An 18,957-nucleotide genomic window follows, 5' to 3' on the forward strand; every position below is an offset into this window, starting at 1 on the left:
TCGCTGTGGGTTTTTCATAGATGGATTTTATGAACTTGAGGAATGTTCCCTCTATCCCTATACTCTGAAGAGTTTTAATCATGAAAGGACGTTATATTTTATCAAATGCTTTTTCTGCATCGAGAGGACCATATGGTTCTTCTCCCTCCTCTTATTAATGTGTTCTATCACATTGATTGATTTGTGAATGTTGAACCACCCTTGCATTCAGGGGATAAATCCCACTTGGTCGTGGTGGATGATCCTTTTAATGTATTGTTGGATCCTTTTACCTAGGATTTTTTTGAGGATTTTGGAATCCATATCCATCAGGGATATCAGTCCGAAATTCTCCTTTTTGATGGGGTCTTTGCCTGGTTTGGGGATTAAGGTAATGCTGGCCTCATAGAATGAGTTTGGGAGTTTTCCTTCTGTTTCTACTTTTTGAAACAGCTTCAGTAGAATAGGTATTATTTCTTCTTTGAATGTTTGGTAGAATTCCCCGAGAAATCCATCAGGCCCTGGACTCTTGTTTTTTGGGAGGTTTTTGATCACTGCTTCAATCTCATTACTGCTTATTGGCCTATTCAGGTTGTCTATTTCTTCCTGTTTCAGTCTTGGCAGCTTATAGGTTTCCAGGAAGGCCTCCATTTCATCCAGATTGCTCAGTTTATTGGCATATAGTTGTTGATAATAATTTCTAATAATTGTTTCTATTTCCTTGGTGTTAGACGTGATCTCTCTCCCTTCATTCATAATTTTATTAATTTGGGTCCTTTCTTTTTTGGATAAGTCTGGCCAGTGGTTTATCGATCTTATTAATTCTTTCAAAGAACCAACTTCTAGTTTCATTGATCTGATCTACTGTGTTTCTGGTTTCTAATTCATTGATTTCTGCTCTAATTTTAATTATTCCTCTCTAATGTGTGGCTTAGGCATTGTTTGTTGCTCTTTCTCTAGTTCTTTAAGGTGTAGAGTTACTTGGTGAATTTGAGATTTTTCTAATTGTTTGAGTGAGGCTTGGATGGCTATGTATTTCCCCCTTGCTGCCTTTGCAGTATCCCATGGGTTTTGGACCGATGTGTTTTCATTCTCATTGATTTCCATGAATTGTTTAAGTTCTTCTTTGATTTCCTGGTTGACCCAAACATTCTTGAGCAGAGTGGTCTTTAGCTTCCAAGTGTTTGAATATCTGCCAATTTTTTTCTTGTGATTGAGTTCCAGTTTTAAAGCATTATAGTCTGAGAATACACAGGGAATAATCTCAATTTTTGGTATTGGTTGAGACCTGATTTGTGACCCAGTATGTGGTCTGTTCTGGAGAAAGTTCCATGTGCGCTCGAGAAGAATGAGTATTCTGTTATTTTAGGGTGGAATGTTCTGTAAATATCTATGAGGTCCATCTGGTCCAGTGTATCATTAAAAGCTCTTGTTTCCTTCTTGATTTTCTGCTTAGATGATCTGTCCACTGCTGAGAGTGGAGTATTGAGGTCTCCTACAATTAACGTATTGTTATCAATATGACTTTTTATTTTGGTTAACAGTTGGCTTATGTAGATGGCTGCTGGGAAAATTGGACAGCCACATGCAGAAGAATGAAACTTGACCATTCTCTAACACCATTCACAAAGATAAACTCAGAATGGATGAAAGACCTCAATGTGAGACAGGAATCCATCAAAATCCTAGAGGAGAACATAGGCAGTAACCTCTTTGACATCGCCCACAGCAACTTCTTTCAAGATACATCTCCATGAAAATATTTGCAAATGACATATCAGATAAAGGGCTAGTATCCAAAATCTATAAAGAACTTATCAAACTCAACACCCAAAGAGCAAATAATCCAATCAAGAAATGGGCAGAAGACATGAACAGACATTTTTCCAAAGAAGACATCCAAATGGCCAACAGACACATGAGAAAGTGCTCAACATCGCTTGGCATCACGGAAATCCAAATCAAAACCTCAATGAGATACCACCTCACACCAGTCAGAATGGCTAAAATTAACAAGTCAGGAAATGACAGATGTTGGCAGGGATACGGAGAAAGGGGAACCCTCCTACACTGTTGGTGGGAATGCAAGCTGGTGCAACCACTCTGGAAAACAGTATGGAGGTTCCTCAAAGAGTTGAAAATAGAGCTACCATACGATCCAGCAATTGCACTACTGGCTATTTACCACAAAGATACAAATGTAGGGATCCGACGGGGTATGTGCACCCCGATGTTTATATGTCCACAGTAGCCAAACTGTGGAAAGAGCCAAGATGTCCATCGACAGATGAATAGATAAAGAAAAGGTGGTATATATACACAATGGAATATTATGCAGCCATCAAAAGGAATGAGATCTTGCCATTTGCAATGACGTGGATGGAACTGGAGGATGTTATGCTGAGTGAAATAAGTCAATCAAAGAAAGACATGTATCATATGACCTCACTGATATGAGGAATTCTTAATCTCAGGAAACAAACTGAGGGTTGCTGGAGTGGGGGTGGGGTGGGAGGGATGGGGCGGCTGGGAGATAGACATTGGGGAGGGTATGTGCTATGGTGAGTGCTGTGAATTGTGCAAGACTGTTGAATCACAGATCTGTACCTCTGAAACAAATAATGCAATATATGTTAAGAAAAAAAAAGAAGAAGATAGCAGGAGGGGAAGAATGAAGGGGAGTAAATCGGAGGGGGAGACGAACCATGAGAGACGATGGACTCTGAAAAACAAACTGGGGGTTCTACAGGGGAGGGGTTTGGGGGGATGGGCTAGCCTGGTGATGGGTATTAAAGAGGGCACGTTCTGCGTGGAGCACTGGGTGTTATGCACAAACAATGAATCATGGAACACTACATCAAAAACTAATGATGTAATGTATGGTGATTAACATAACAATAAAAAATTTAAAGAAAAAAGAGTACCATTAAGAGAGGGTGTGTGGTAGAGAACTTCCAGCCCCATCTCCTCTCCCCTGGCAGATCTCTGGGCACTCTTTCCCTGTGGTATGTAAGCTGTAAGCTGGGTCAATTGTAGGGCTCCCTGTGTGTGTTTCCCATATATTAAGGATCATTGTCCTTTGTTGCCTGATACCCAGTGTCTCAAAGAGTGTTTTAAGTAGAAGGATAATAATGGTCCCTGTATTCCATCTTGACTAGAGGTGAAAGTACTGTAAACTTAAATTTTCACATGAAGAAAAATCTAAATCAAGTAGAATAGTGCCCATGATCATTTAAATCCAAGATCCAGACACAATAAAGAATTTTTTAAGATATGACAAAAAGAAGAGAAATGACTGAAAAATGGGGAACTCTAAACACATTTGTTCTCCTGTGCTACAAAACTTCATTAAAGAGTGCTTTAAGAAAAAAAAAAAGATACATCTCCAAAAGCTAGTGAAACAAAAGCAAAAATGAACTTTTGGGACTTCATCAAGATAAAAAGCTTCTGCACAGCAAAGGAAACAGTCAACAAAACAAAGAGGCAACCCATAGAATGGGAGAAGATATTTGCAATGACACTACAGATAGAGGGCTGGTATTCAAGATCTATAAAGAACTTCTCAAACTCAACACCCAAAAAACAAATAATCAAGTCAAAAAGTGGGCAGAAGATATGAAAAGACACTTCTCTGAAGAAGACATACAAATGGCTAACAGACACCTGAAAAAATGTTCATCATCATTAGCCATCAGGGAAATACAAATCAAAACCACATTAAGATACCACCTTACACAAGTTAGAATGGCAAAAATGGACAGGGAAAGAAACAACAAATGTTGGAGAGGTTGTGGAGAAAGTGGAACCCTCTTAACACTGTTGGTAGGAATGCAATTTGGTCCAGCCACTTTGGAAAACAGTGTGGAGGTTCCTCAAAAATTTAAAAATAGAGCTACCCTATGACCCAGCAGTTGCACTTCTGGGTATTTACCCCAAAGACACAAATGTAGTGAAAAGAAGGGCCACATGCACCCCAATGTTCATAGCAGCAAGGTCCACAATAGCCAAACTGTGGAAAGGGCCGAGATGCCCTTCAACAGATGAATGGATCAAGAAGATGTGGTCCATATACACAATGGAATATTACTCAGCCATCAGAAAGGATGAATACCCAACTTTTACATCAACATGGATGGGACTGGAGGAGATGATGCTAAGTGAAATAAGTCAAGCAGAGAAAGCCAATTATCATATGGTTTCACTTATTTGTGGAACATAAGGAATAGCAGGGAGGACATCAGGAGAAGGAAGGGAAAAATGAAGGGGGGGATTTGGAGGGAGAGATGAACCATGAGAGACGATGGACTCTGAGAAACAAACAGGGTTTTAGAGGGGAGGCGGGTGGGGGATGGGTTAGCCCGGTGATGGGTATTAAGGAGGGCACGTACTGCATGGAGCACTGGGTGTTATATGAAAACAATGGATTGTGGATCACTACATGAAAAACTAATGATGTATTGTATGGTGACTAACATAACACAAAAAAATTAAAAAATAAAAACGCTGGTCACGAGGGGTAGAGCGTTGGGGAATGGCATCACACAGCTGTGACGCTGGTTAACTCGTCAGCAGGGCCAGGCGATCAAGGCTCCTCATCCCCTCCTCTGTCCGGGGAATGTGGGTTCTGCTTGCCTTTCCCGCTCCCAGAGGCTGCCCCGAGGATACAGCCTTGGGATAGGGACGTCGCACTGAGACCATCTGCTGGTATATGTGACTGAACCCTGTTAGGACCTCCATATGAACTTCTAAGATGCTGCTGGGCAGGTGCAGGGATCCCCTCATCTTCTAGATGCCCAGGACAAGCCCCATAAGTAAGTTTTCTTTGCTTATTAAACCTGCCACCTGCCAACATGGAGTGGCTGCCTCTTTCTCGTGTCTCTCCCAGCCCTCAGAGTTTGGGGCCCGTTTCAGATTACACACGAGAAGCTCCCCAGGAGGTTGCAAATCAACAGCAGCGACACTCTTTGTCACGGGTTGTTTGATCCTGACCCACGAGCCACAGGCCACTGACACATAATTTCCACCCTTGTGGCTCAGAGCTCCCGCTCATTCCAGAGCACATGCAGCCCCTTTGCCGAGTCACCTGGTGGGGGACATTCAAGACAGGAGTTCAGCATAGTGATTCAGACAGACTTGAGGTCAAATTCGACTCCACCAGGTGTGTACCTTTAGGACAGTTACCTGATCCTATGGGGCCCTGCGGCTCCTTCTTCCGTGACGTGGGCAGGTTAGCTCATATCTTGTTAAAGGGGGCTGGGAGAGATTGTGAAGAGGGAAAGTGACCCTACGGAGCATCAGTGTTCCCTCTTTTCTATGGATTACTGACTCTCCTAGATCCGCTGGAGTAAAGATTACATCATATCCTTGTTACACAATCCACGCCTGTCACCCATTCCTCCTGATGGCTTCAAGGGGCTTCGCTGCAGCCTGGGAGACAATAGAAGGACATGTCCTGCATCTCACACAGGTCCTGCCCCAGCCATGAACCTTCCAAAGGCAGGGCTTAAGCCAAGCCAGAAAGTCTGCATCTCGTGGGCCCCAGTGACCCCTGCACATCCTGCCGTGGCTGGGCCCTTGCTGCCTGTGGGGGGTCCAGACCCACAGTCGGCTTCCCCTAGCCTTTGGTGGACGCCTCTCTCCTAGGACTGCTGGTTCTCAATCCTGGCTGCACACCGGAATCAGAAGGAACCTGAGAAAGTGCAGGTGCCTAGGTCCTACTTTCAAACTCTCTAGGATTCTGGGGTGATGCCTGGAAATCAAGATTTTTAAATTCAAATTATTCCCCAGGTAATTCTAATATTCAGACAAATTGAAACTACCCCAGGGAGATCCTACAGGTCCCGACATTGACTCCTGACCCTGAGAAGGGACCATGGCCTCATTCATTACGATCAACCTGTGTATCGCTGGTACTCTGATTTTCTCCGGACCCAGAGGAAAGAGAGATGGGTAAATCCTACTGGGTCTTGGATTCCTTTGCTAGGATTGCCGTAACCCAGCCACAGCCTGGGGGCTTCAACAACAGAAGTGTGTTTTCTCTCGGTTCTGGAAGCCCGAGATCCAGGTGTGGGCAGGTTGGCCTCTGTCTGCGGCCTTGTCCTTGACCTGCACACGGTGTCTTCTTTCAGGCGGCATGGCCGTAACGCCCAGTGCCTGCTGCCTCCAGGTACACACCTGCCTTCTCCCCGTGCAGAAGGTCAAGGCAGTCATCACACGCCGATTCGTGTCCCTCCTAACTCTGCAAGCAACAGACACGCAAAGGGAAAGCGATGTTCTCAGGCTCACCTTCTGCTGGAATGTTCGGAGCGACCCATCCACAGCCAGCCTTTTGGCGCTGTTGTTATTGAACTTCGATGATACACTATGAGTGGCCTGAGGGATAGACGGTCAGAGACGAGTCAGCCGAGATCTTCACTCTGGGGGAGCTTCACCACCTGGGGTGACACACATACACGCAGGAATCCTCCTAAACCCCGTGTTCTGATGGACGTGTGACTTATTGTGACAGATGGCAGATGGTACTGAAATTATAAAATTACCGGAAATCATTCCCTCGGCGGCTTCCTGTGTGCCCATGCTGGGACGGGCAACCCTAGCCCCACCAGCATGACTACATCCATACATCAGGGTCTGAGACAGTGGGCCAAGGCTCACACTATGGCCCGTCTCCCCCACTGGTCACTGCTCCTCAAAGGGGACATTTAAACCGAGCAGAATAAGGAACAGTTCAGTAGATGGGAAATCAGGAAGAAGGTGGTACCCCTTGGGACGGGCAGGAGAAGAAACCACGGGGATATGAAAAGTCAAAATGTTTTTAGAGAGTGTTTTGGATGGAACTGTGTGTCCCCAAATTCATACGTTGAAGCCGTAACCCCCAGCATGACTGTGTTTGGAGACAGGATCTTTAAGGAGGTGATTCAGGTTAAGTCCTGGCCATTAGGACTGGAGTCCTTAGAAGAAGAGGAACAGGCATGAGGAATGTGCTCACACAGAGGGGCGGCTATGTGAGGTCATGAGCGGAGGTGGCTGTCTGCAGGCCAGGAAGAGAGACCTCCCCAGAAACTATCCTGCCGGCACCTTGATCATGGACTTCCAGCCCCCAGGGTGGTGGTCTGCATGGCAGCCCAAGCCAACCAACGCACAGACAGCACGTGAACTGATAGAGAGGCTGGGAAGAAAGTTGGGACCTGACCACAAGGGACACCGTGTGGGCTCTGGTAAGAGCTGTGTGGTGACAGGAAGCCATGGAGGCAGGTGAGGGGCTGAGGGACGCACGCATGCCCTGCTGGTGGCTGTATGGACGAGAGTCTGAGGAGCAGACAAACTGATGAGGAGGTTGGGGCCTTGGGAGAGGCACCTTCCCAGGCCTGGGCCAGCACTGCGGAGTCCACACGCCCCGGCCGGCCATCATACCCTCACCCGAGGGTCACCACCAGCGCAGTGCAAGGGGGAGATGCACTGGTTTGGTTTACTAAGCGGTCAGGCATCTAAACTCAGTGCAGCTTTGGGACGGGTCGGCAAACAGTGGACACCACGGTGCCCTTTCATCGTGGAGGACAGCCAGGAGCCCAGCATCCTGTACTTCCCCAAAGCAACTGACCCATCTGGTGTGTGAGGCGTCCTGGGGAGAAGAGATCCCCTCTGAGAAGTTCGTGTCCAAACTTCATGACTGAAAGGGAGACGCAGGTACCTTTTCTGTAACTGTCAGCACCCAGAAAGACCATCATCCTATCCCACTCTTGTCCACACAAACATCACGGCAGAGCTTTGTGCTGCCTCCTGAGCACGATTCGGAGAGCAGAATGGTTTCCAAGTCAGATTGGGTTCGGATCAACAGGAGCTCTGGAAACTGCAGCCGGAGCTGCGATTCGCCCGTGCAAGCTGGGCGTCATTCAGAAGCCGACTGCCAGTGCCACCCTAAGCTGGCTCTGAGAGCCAGGGCCCAGAGGCCCCCCATTATGTTGCCGTCCTTCTCCAGCAGGTCACTGTTGAGGGTTCCTGGGGTCACAAGAGCCAGCGACTCACATCTGACCAACTGAAGTCACAGCAATAGAGCAGCACCCCATGCAAGTGTAATTGCATTTTGACAGAGAAATAACAAGGGGATCCCAGACCTGCTAGCAGGTCCAAAAGGAAGTTTTCATGGAACCTGAATATTGAAGCTGGAAGGAAGTTTGGAGATAAACTTGGTCAAGGATCCCCACCTTTGTGGGTAGACAGTGCTCACCCTGAAAGCAGGATGAGGGACCACATAGGGGACAAAAAGATGTACAGGGGGCTTGGAAGATAGTGACCCTCCCCATGATGGACCCTTTGAACTGGCAGGTGCATCCGAGGGTCCCCTCATGGCGGCTGCCAGCCTGCAACACCACCGTCAAGGGCCCTTGGTCAAGTCTGACCCCTTCCTTGCCTTATGAAGAGAACTGAGGGCCAGGGGGATGAAGTCCTACTTGCCCAAGATCACCTGCTTGCTGGGGACAGAGCTGGCACTAGCTTCGGTAACATCCCATATTTCTCTCTAGCATTTAGAATCCTTGCGACTATTTAATTATGTATGTCTTTACTGTCTGGATTGCAAGCTCTCTCCAGGTGCTGCAACGTCTGTCTTCATCACACCCTCCCCAGCCCCTGGCAGAGTCCCCACTCGATAAATATCTGTTGCCCGACTCACTAGAGTGTGAGCTTCATGAGAACAGGAGTAACAGCCAGCATTTAATAAGAGCTGATGGGTGCCAGGACGTTCAAAACACTTTTCTGCATGCGTTGTTTAAGCCTCAGACCCCCGAGTCGCTTTCCCCATCATCTTCGCCCGCTTGGAGAAGACCTCGCAGCCCAGAGGGATTAAGTAAATTGCCAGGATCACACAGGAAGCGGCGGCCCTGGGTCTCTGCGTATCCCACTGCCTGCTTCCCCACACCCTGCCTCCTCACCCGTCTCCTCGGGACCCCGGCCTGGAGGGTGCTGACACGGGGACGGCACGCCGCCCGCGTGAGGGAACAAGTGTCACGCCAGCTGCGGGGAGCGCACGGCCGCGGCTCCATACAGGCGCGCGTCGTCCCGGCCTGAGCAAGGCACCCCGTCCCTCTGGCTGAGAGGAGGGCCTGGTGGGCTCTTCCCTCTTCCAGCGGAGCCCCTGAGCCCCCGGGAGACAGAGCCCAGTCTGTGGGGAGAGAGTGCCCCCTGCTGACACGGACAGGCGCTTGCGGAGCGGACCCCTCGGGGTTGCAGGGACCGCTGAGAAGGGGTCGGCCAGCGCCGCCCGCCGGACGCTTCTCCCCTGCGGCTGCGCGCAGCGCAGACCAAGTCTCAGGCCGAGCCCGGTGAGAACAGAGGGCGCAGAGCCGTGAGCACCTGTACCCTGTGGCTCGTCCAGCTCAGGTGGCCCCGGGCCTCGCAGTCCCCGCCGGCTCCTTCCCTCCTCCCGTCCGCGTAGAAAGGCCCCGCACAGACTGCATCACCTGGTGTTGAGGCTCGTTGTCCTCAGAAACGACGGCCTGCTGGCCAGAGGGGCTGCGGGGTCTGCCGCGAAAGGAGGCTCACGGGCAGCTGCCGAACGTGCATCGTATGCCGCGGGCGTGCGCAGGGCTCCCGGCGGCCCGCGCACTGGCTGGGGTTGGAGGAGACCTGTGACAGCCACGAGGTGCGCTGCCAGATCTCCCCTCAGGACGCCCCGCACCGGAGAGTGCAGTTAGTGGACAGCCTCCCGCGGCAGCCCCTCCAGGACCCCTTGTAGCGCGGAGCCCGTGCACCCACCCCAGGCAGCCACAGCCGGCGAGCACAGCAGGGGCGCTGCCGGTCCTGGAGGGGACACTAAGGAGCCGTGGCCGCAGCACTGCACATCAGGACGCCCAAAGACGTTGCCTTTCTGTGTGCCAGGTTCTTGTACAGAGCAACAGCGTTTGCCACCCGGGCTGACGCAGCAGGTGGTCTGTGACGCCAGGCGAAGGTTGCTGTTACTATTTATGCTCCGTCGTGTAAAGCAACGGGGGGATTTTAGTCCCTCGAATTCCCAAAGGCGCGCACGGTGAGAAAAGCTGCACCAGTGTGTGTGAGCAGCACGAACTCTGCCTCCCAGGATAGAAGGTTCAGCAAGAAGGTCAGGGGCCTGCAAGGTATGTGTGTGTGTGTGATCTGCCAGGGAGAACCCACAGTCAGGAGGGCCCTGACAGGGCAGAGAAGAGCACAGGATTGCCCCATGGACGCAGGCAGAAGCGGGGAGCTGTGGAAAAGAGAGCAGGAAGGAAGGAGTTCTGGAGCCAGCACCTGGCAAAGGAGACACTGAAGGCCACCCTGGAAGGACATGCGCCTCCTGGTTGACATTGGAGATGCTTTAACTGCATTGTTCTAGCAGCCTTCTGTTTCTTGAAATGTGACTTAGTCCGGAGATTGGCTCGAACAGTAACATTCAGTCACATTTTGTGTGGTTCCCACCTCCCTTGTGCCCTGAGGGCTCATTCACCTGGTCCCGCAGTCACACCAGGTGTGCTGAGCTGTGGAGACCTAACTCAGTGACCAGTGTCACTAAGCTGAAACTGAGCCCGGTCTGCAAGGCACGATGATGTCCGTCCGACTAGTTATGTGCACAGCTGTGTCTGGGCTTCCTGCCATTACACAAGGGTGTTTCACACGCTTCAGCGTAAACAAACATGGAGCACCTGCTACGTGCCTGGTGCTGGGTGCTCAATGCCACGTTCCTCGTTTAGGCCTCAGATCAGTGGACCGTGGCTTGGACTCCAAGCCCATCAGGTGCCACTCAAACAGAATCCTGCTAAAAGGGAAAGTTAACTGAGTCAAGATCATTCAAGGGTCCTTTCCAGGACACTTGTGCCCTGGTTCTAGCCTTCTGGCTGCCTTCTGGCTGAATGAGGTTTCTGAAAAAGTGTTCTAAGGGAATGGTCTGCTGTTATGATGCCTTGCTTACTTAAAACCAATGAGTTACTACGTAACAATATAAGATGGATGTTCAGTGTAACATTGTCCATAATAGGGAAGAACCAGAAACAGTGAAATATCCACTAGGGGACTCATAAAATACTTCACCAGGCATCAATACCGTAACATAACCAACCCCTCCTAAATATTTGTGCTGCTTGGGATAAAGAGGCTTATCCTGCTACAGGATAAGGAACACTGGCACATTCAAGTTCCCCAGCCTTTCCTAAGACACTCAACAGCAATAAAGAGATGCAAAATCTCGGGCGCCTGGGTGGCTCAGTCGTTAAGTGTCTGCCTTCGGCTCAGGTCATGATCCCAGGGTCCTGGGATCGAGTCCCACATCGGGCTCCCTGCTCAGCAGGAAGCCTGCTTCTCCCTCTCCCACTCCCCCTGCTTGTGTTCCTGCTCTCGCTGTCTCTCTCTGTCCAATAAATAAATAAAATCTTTAAAAAAAAAAAAAGAAATGCAAAATCTTAAAAAGGAAGAAGCAACAGCACTGTTCGCTATACGAGACAGGTCTAAAAACACTGGTTTATGAAATGGTCACTCACACAAGAGAACAAAAAAAGAAACGTGTGAGGAAAAATAAAATGCATTTTAAAAAATAGTAGATCTGTATGTAATGACAAAGAAAGGTGCCCAAGATATAAGGTTTTGCCTAGTAAGAAAAGCAAATGGCAGAACAATATGTCTAGAATAATCCCATTTGCTTAATTAAATGATAGATGTAGTCTTTAAGTTTCAGCTTGAGCCCCAGCGCTGAAAACAGTAGGTGGTTAAGACCCTACATTCTAAGAGGAGGTGCCAACTTGGTTTGCTGAACTGAGGAGAAGATCGCAAAACCTGCCCTGTAGCCAGTCACACCTGCCCTGCAGCCACACCTGCCCAGCCACCGTCCATACCTGCCCTGCAGCCCACACCTGCCCTGTAGCCAGTCACACCTGCCCTGCCACCCACACATACCCTGCAGCCCACACCTGCCCTGTAGCCAGTCGCACCTGCCCTGCAGCCCACACCTGTCCAGACACAGTCAACACCTGCCCTGCAGCCCACACCTGCCCTGCAGCCCACATCTACCCAGCTGTAGCCACACCTGCCCTACAGCCCACACCTGCCTGGCCGCAGCCCAGATAGGAAGACCAGCACCGGATCAGGGGTTTGAGGTTACTCATATGAGCAGGCTCCTGTGATGCTTTTCTTTCCCCCAAAACAAGCCAACAAATGAAAGGTCCAAGAGGATAACTCACAAGGATTGGGGGCTCCCCAGGACAGGGAGCCTGGCTACTCACTCCCTAGCTGAACACTGGCTGAACGTGGCCCCTCGCAGGCTTGCCTGGGTGCACACGGACTGAACATGCCAGTGCCCCAGGAGAATGACTGCTCTCCGCTCCCTGCTGGCTGGGGCTGGATGAGGGGTGGGTGGAGAATCCAGGAGAGGGGCCGGCGAGTGGGGCCAGGATGTTTCCTCTGGTTTCCTAGGAGCCCAGTGGACGCTGTGGAAAGTCACCCTACTGGAACCAGTTTGATGAGCTCCTACCCAAGAAGGCTGCCGGCCAGGGCCAAGGGACTGCACCAGTACCTTGGGGGGCAGGAGTGGAGTAGGGGTCCCCAGAAATCAGCCAGCAGGAAACTGCACAGCGAGGGCCCCGCTATGACAGACCCCCAAGAACTTGCTGCCAGAGCCGAGGACGTATAGGTCAGCCTCAGCCAGAGACAATTGCAGAGTGAGAAGAACGTCACCCCTCTTCCTCTGTCCAGGGAGATGGAGGTTGAGGGGGGACGAATCACCCCTTGCTCACTACTGGCTTCTGAGCCACAGGTCAGGGCTCTACTGGGGGACAAGAGAAGCTTTGAACTGGATGTGACATTTAAGTTTAAGCTGAACTGGACAAGAGCATTTCTTCAATGCCTGGAAGTGGCCAGAAAGCTGTTGTGTCTGCCCAAGGCCCACACCTGCCCAGGCCTCGGGGGCAGGTCAGAGAGCCTGCAGAGCACGGTGGGTCAGTGGGTCGCAGTAGCAGAGGTGGGAGGAAGATGAGGTGGTGTCTTGTTTCAAGCTCAAGCCTGTTTCTAAACCAGCAGCTGCTCTTCTCTATGCACACGAGAGTTCTGGAGAGACACAACGGGAGAGTGGGTACCTCTGCACCTGGAGGCGTAAAGGGAGGGAGACCTGTTTTCACTCATCTTAAGTTATTCAAAGGTTTCATAACAGCCTTGTGTTACTCTCTAATTTAAAGAATTAATTTTCTAAAAATACAGACATGTTAACCAAAATGTCTAGCTCAGAATCCTATAGCCTCCCCACCAGCGAGCGAGTTTTAGAAGGATTTGCTCAACAGTGAGCTGGTAAACCACTGTCTGCAGAAGGTGATGTTCTGAGTAGCGTTTGCCAACTTCCATGGTGCAAACACTCCAGCCACAGTTGATTCCAAACTACCAATAGTTTAGCCAGTGGCTTGCCAAGTTCCTGGCTCTTCACCAAGCAGCTGCATCCAGCTCCAGCATACCACGGAGCACGGCGTGGGAGGCGGTGGCCAGCGTCCTTCCCTGGCAGCACATCCCCAGGCTCTGTGACCTGCCAGCTGAGTGCAGACAGCCCCCACCCGGGAGTAATGAGGGGTCACCAGTTCAAGAGCAAAATGCCAGGGCATTCTGGCAGGTCAGCCCCAGGACCCCAACAAGCTGCTTGTTTGAGCCAAGTGGAAGATTCTAGGAGGCCTGGGAGGGCACTCGCAGGCGGAGCCTGTGTCAGAAGAGACAGGAGCAGGGCAAACACAAACCCCAGACAGCAGGGACCCTGTGCAGCTGCAGAGCTCCCCCCGAGCAAGGATGGGGAAGATGTTGGGAAGTGGGCGTGTTGAGCATCCCACTTCAGCATGCCGCGGTCTGGTGGTCTGGTCATGATGGCAGCAGGAATGTCACGGCCCGCCATTGAATGAATGTTCAGTCAGGGCTGTGCGTTTACTATGTTCTCCATCACTGTACCCAGAGCGTCCACTTACTCCTCACCGTTGTACAAGATAAGGACTCTTATTATTCCCACTTTTCAGGAGAGGAAGCGGACACTTGGATTAAACTGCTTGCCCAAGGCTCTCAAGCTAGCTACCCTGCTGGTACTACTGAGATTCCACCTGCCGCTGATCCTGGAGCCAATCTGGGTTTCCCCGAGGCTGCACTAAGCCTCACCACACAGTGAGGCAGAGTGCCCGGACAGCGAACCGGGGTCCTCCAGCAGGTGTTGAAATCTGACATAAAGTGTCCAGATCTGATAGCCAACTACCTGTTCCCACTCAGGAAAGACTGCCCAGCTGGCTGCACCTTCTTGCTGGGCAGAGCAGAGCAAAGGCGCTGTCTAACTTTGCTGTGTGAGCTTTGGATACATCCTTCCATCCCTGCAGGCCTCAGTCTGTCACTTATAAAAATAGAGAATTAAAGTCAAATAATCTCAAAGAATGAAAGACCCATATGTTGATAGACCCATTCCTCTATGGGTGCAGACACCAGAGAGCCTGGGGAAATGAGTCCATTCTTTATGTGAATGTAACAGGCATTCTGCACATTTGTATCAGTGCACTGGGCACGATTCGGAAGGATGCTAAGGATACAGCTGTTTCGTACAAACAGTGGAGGTCGTCAGAAGTCAGAAATGGGAGACGAATCAGTTGAGGAATGAGCGATCCTGCACATATTTGGTGTGCCTGCAACGTCCAGGTTATGGCATGAGGTCGGGGGAGAGAGCCCGGGAGCCTGCTGTCAGAAGGGCGAGGCCACAGGACTCTGGCTGCCCTGGGTTGCAGCTGCGGCTCTGCGGAGATGTGGTCCTGGTGGGTCGGCTCCAAGCCTCCGGTTCCTTGTCTTAAGGTTTGTGTTGTCGCTGGAAATGGTCATATGACTGAGTTCTGGACCCTGAAATCGAAGGAGATGTCTTCGAGGGGTTTCCTGGAAAATCTTCTGCTTTCCCAACAGAAGTAACAGAAGCAGGGCTGGGTAGACGAGAGTGGCCGGTCACCCTACTCAGAGGTACCCTCAGCTCATAGATGGAATTGCTACGACCCAAGTAAGAAAGAGATTTGCCCACAATAACACAGGGACTGGCCCAGCCTGGACCACGGCCAGCCCCCTGGCTCCAAGTTCAGGGCTCCCTACAGGACCTGCGTCAGTCTGGTGGGTAAGACCTAGCTCATGAGGATGCTGAGGCATTCAGGGGAATGAAGCAAAGCCCATGTCTGTGAAGGTCACCGGAGCCAAGCTGGAGGGGCAAGACCACTCGTGGCTTCCGGAATGGGCTGGGGCACCGCACAGCCTTTTGTCGTCAGGTGCTGGGCTTCCTGGCGATGAGCAGCCGCTGAATTCGTGGTAACACAAGATAATAGTCGAGGGAGGTGAGGGGCAAGGAATCCGCTCTCTACTCTTCCCGGTTTCCGGTTCAGCACTTACTGAGAATTGACAAAGGGCTATGGTTTTCACTTCATTTTCAAAACCGCCCCATGAGATGGATGTGATTATATTTTCCCCACTTTACAGATGAAGAACCCCCTGCAGGTGCACGACGTGGCCAGTGCAGGCACTAGTCCCCGGATCTCGGCCATTACCTGTGCTTTCTCCCTGCTGTGCAGCTTCCCAGGGCCCCCCCCCGCCCCCAGCCCTCCTGCTCTCATGACCCTTCTTCTGGTTCGCATTCAGACTTCTGCTTCTCTTGCCTGGAGCCTGTGGTTCAGGAGGGCTGCAGTCAGCTGTAATGCGTCCCTCTTATCCTAAATGTGAGGTGACCTCACAGAAAGGTGCTCAGGCTGGGGTTTCCTGGAGTAAAGAAAGTGGGACCCCTTCTAAGCACTGACCTTAATACACTCTTTGCCTAGTAGGTTCTGAGCTTTCAGATACCCTTGAACCACACCCAGACTGATAGGCGGTTGTGTCTGGTTCATCCACACTAGCTTGTGGGCTGATAACCTCTCTAACCTCAGTTCCCTTGTGTGTCAAATAGGGGCGGGATTGCGTCCCACACAGGAGGCCATGTGACAGTGCCTAACAGAAACCAGCCCACAAGACTGTCCTCACTGCCAGGCAGCTCTTCCTGCAGGCTTCCCAGACACACCTGCCTACCTCGCCTCCCCAGGATGTGCGGGGAGGTCTCCGGTGCTCCTGGTGGAGTTCCTCACAGCTTGGGGAGCAGTCACTTTTCCCCACGTGCTATCAGTTGTCTCCTCAGAGCCAAGAGGACATGTCTGTGTGTCTGCCTCCCTTTATCTTTTGTGGCCGGGGACCGGTCCTATTAGCTGTGTGCCTGAAGGGGACAAGGTGAGGCATGAGTTAGGAAGGAGGGGGGCGAGACGCGGGAGTGGGAGGGACACAGAGCCGTAAATTCCAGTTAGGAAAGATGAGTAAGTTCTAGACATCTGCTGTACAACACAGCACCTACAATTAACAATACCGTATTGTGGACTTAGGCTTCTTTTCAAGTCAGCAGATCTCCTGTGAAGTGTTCTTCCTCAATATAAAGAAACAGAACAGGAGGGAAACACAGCCGTTGGCGGCTGGCTGGGCTGGCGGCTCTGGCCGGCAGGTGGCAGCGTGGCACCGCGGAGTCCCCGAGAGCCCCGCGCGCTGCGGCCAGCACCAAGGCTCTGGGCTCCCGGAAGGAGGGGCGGCGACAGGGAGTGTGGGGCAGGTTTGCAGGGGACAAGCTGTGACCAGGACTCAGGCGGGAGGGTCACCAGGGAGACTGTTAGGGGCAGGGCCTGGGCTCCAGGACGGGGTGCAGTGGGACCCAGTCCTAGTTCAGGCCCTCACTCTGTCCCCTCCGGTGTGGCGGACTTTGGGCGAGAGCCATCTCACCATGCCGGCCTGTGAGAGGAAGCGGCGAGAATCCACGCGGGCGGCCACACAACACAACACAGACGGGCGGCTTCAACGGCAGACGTTTGTTCCTCGCGGTTCTTCAAGTCCACGATCAGGGTGGACGGCTGGTGAGGGCTCCCTCCTTGCCGGTCCCCACTTGTCCTCTGTGTGCGGTGCAGGGGTGGTGCAGGGGCGGGAGGGGGAGGTCTGCTGTCTCTTCCTCTTCTGCAAAGGACACCAGTCCTGTCGGATTAGGACCCCACCCTTATGACCCTATTTAACCTTAATTACCTCCTTAAAGGCCCTGTCTCCAAATACAGTGACGTTGGTGGTTAGGGTTCCACCATGTGGACTTTGGGGGGACACAGCGCAGTCCACAGCAGAAGCTAGCAAGAATACTTTATGACATGGTCGTTGTGGGAATTGCATAAAAGTGAATATGATAACAAAGGACATGACTCTGTCTACTCTAGGGCCAAAGGCCTGTTTAAAATTCAAGTTCCCTGAAGCCCAGAGGGGTTTCAGGGAGAAAAGGGAGCCCTGTGTTTCACAATGATGGTGCGTCTGTCCTTTCTCCCCTACCAGCTCACCTGGGGCAGCCCCAGGCTTCCCCGCCTGAAGGTGAGCCTCTCAACACCCCACACCTTCTTTCCGAACATCACAGCAAGACTGCCCGAGACTAAGGCTCTAGGAAGGACATCGGGCGGGCAAAAGCCAACAGGCACAAGGTGGAAGGGGCACGTTTTCTCCTTTCTCTTCCCGCTGGAGATCTGTACAGGGTGAGAACTGCTGTATGTAAGCCTTCTTCATTGCCTATCTGGGCAAGAACTGGAATTGACACAAAGGAGGAGAGCTTCTTTAGACAGCCTCAGCCTCAGGAAGCAGACCTAGCCCCCTCAAGGCCAGGACACAGAGAACTACATTGGGAATCCCAGCATCTCCCCAGAAGGTTCCGGGCGGGGTAGATGGGGCTGCAGAAGGATCTTCAATAAGAGCAGATAGCTTGACTCTAGCTCTTGGACCCTCCACTTGCTTCCTCTCCAGTGAGTCTGCCCGAACACACCTCTCCATCCCAGCGTGAGCTCCTGTATCCACTTAGGGTGCCACTCAGGAGCTCAAGGAACTTCACAGATGCAGCCACATGCTTCCACTGTCTCTGGAGGCTAGGCAAGGTGTGCAGGGAGGACAGCAGTGGGGGGACACGGAGGAAGTCAACATCACAACCGCCTACGTTAGCATCCTCATTTTCACCATTGGCATCAATGGCCCACACTTTTTTAACCCCCTGGGGGGTGGGCTCGGAGCTAGCTATAGTGGGGGACACGTTCAGTTTGGCTGAGTCCTGCCCCCAGGAGACACCTCATCTAGCTGGGGAGACAGACTAATCAGCAGCATGTGTAATGTACTCAATGTGTGCCTGGTGCTTGGTAGGTTCTCCTGGGGGCAAACAGGGCTCAGGTACTCTGGGAGGGCTTCCTGCTGGAGGTGGGCTTTGAGTTGAAAACTGAACACAAAGTAGCAGTTAAAAGAGTAGAGACGGGCAATGCAGGCAGGAGGTGAGCCTTGCAGGCAGGAGCCATGAGCAAATGCATGGAGGGGCAAGGCATGCCTCCTTGGGGCCCAGTGGCCGTGGGGACCTAAGACCAGGCAGGAATTGGGGACAGTTGTGGGAGGGTCTTGAATGTCAGGTGGGGGTGTGTGGAAAGCTCCCAAAGCTGGGGTTTGTCTCCACTCTGGAGCTAAGACCTACCATTTTTTGGCTTGTCTCTGCACACTTACTTCCCCTCTGCACACTGTCCCCCCAAAGATTAGACCAGGGACTGACATCCTTCTGTACCCAACGTCAACCTGACTCAGAGCAGAAGCTCCTTCTTGCTGGGGCCTGGGCACCTGCCTGCTGCATCCCGAAGGCGCAGCCTGGACCTGCGTGAGGAGGTCAGCCCTCAGCCCCTCCCTTCCCCGGCCTTCACATCCCAGTTCCCCGGCTGCGCACTCATGCGAGATCATAAGTCACAGTGCCATAAACCACTCCGGAGTGTGTAATAAGTGAATTATTTACCAATGACCCTGCCTAAATGTTCAGAGGGATAAATGATTAAGCCGCAGATCTGTCAAAAAGTTCCCATAAATAAGTAATTCTGTGCTGCCTTAATGGGCTTTGTAAATTACTCCTTCATGCCAGTGCTGGATCACTCTCTGGGGTAA

At 51.5% G+C, this 18,957-nt stretch overlaps 1 long non-coding RNA gene across 2 annotated transcripts in view; it reads right to left on the minus strand.

Moving 5' to 3' along the window:
* Nucleotides 1–9,827, minus strand: part of LOC141371698 (uncharacterized) — a 31,424-nt gene extending 21,597 nt beyond the window's left edge. For both annotated transcript variants that reach the window (XR_012376853.1, XR_012376854.1), the window contains exons 1-2: nt 9,438–9,827; nt 6,265–6,500 (exon numbers count right to left, since the gene is read on the minus strand). This is a non-coding gene — a long non-coding RNA (uncharacterized lncRNA). The remainder of the gene's footprint in view (nt 1–6,264; nt 6,501–9,437) is intronic.
* Nucleotides 9,828–18,957: the final 9,130 nt, after the last annotated feature.

This window comes from Callorhinus ursinus, unplaced genomic scaffold (assembly GCF_003265705.2).
Source record: "Callorhinus ursinus isolate GAN/ISIS: 27379988/994484 unplaced genomic scaffold, GSC_fseal_2.0 scaffold88, whole genome shotgun sequence".
Taxonomy (NCBI): Eukaryota; Metazoa; Chordata; class Mammalia; order Carnivora; family Otariidae; genus Callorhinus; species Callorhinus ursinus.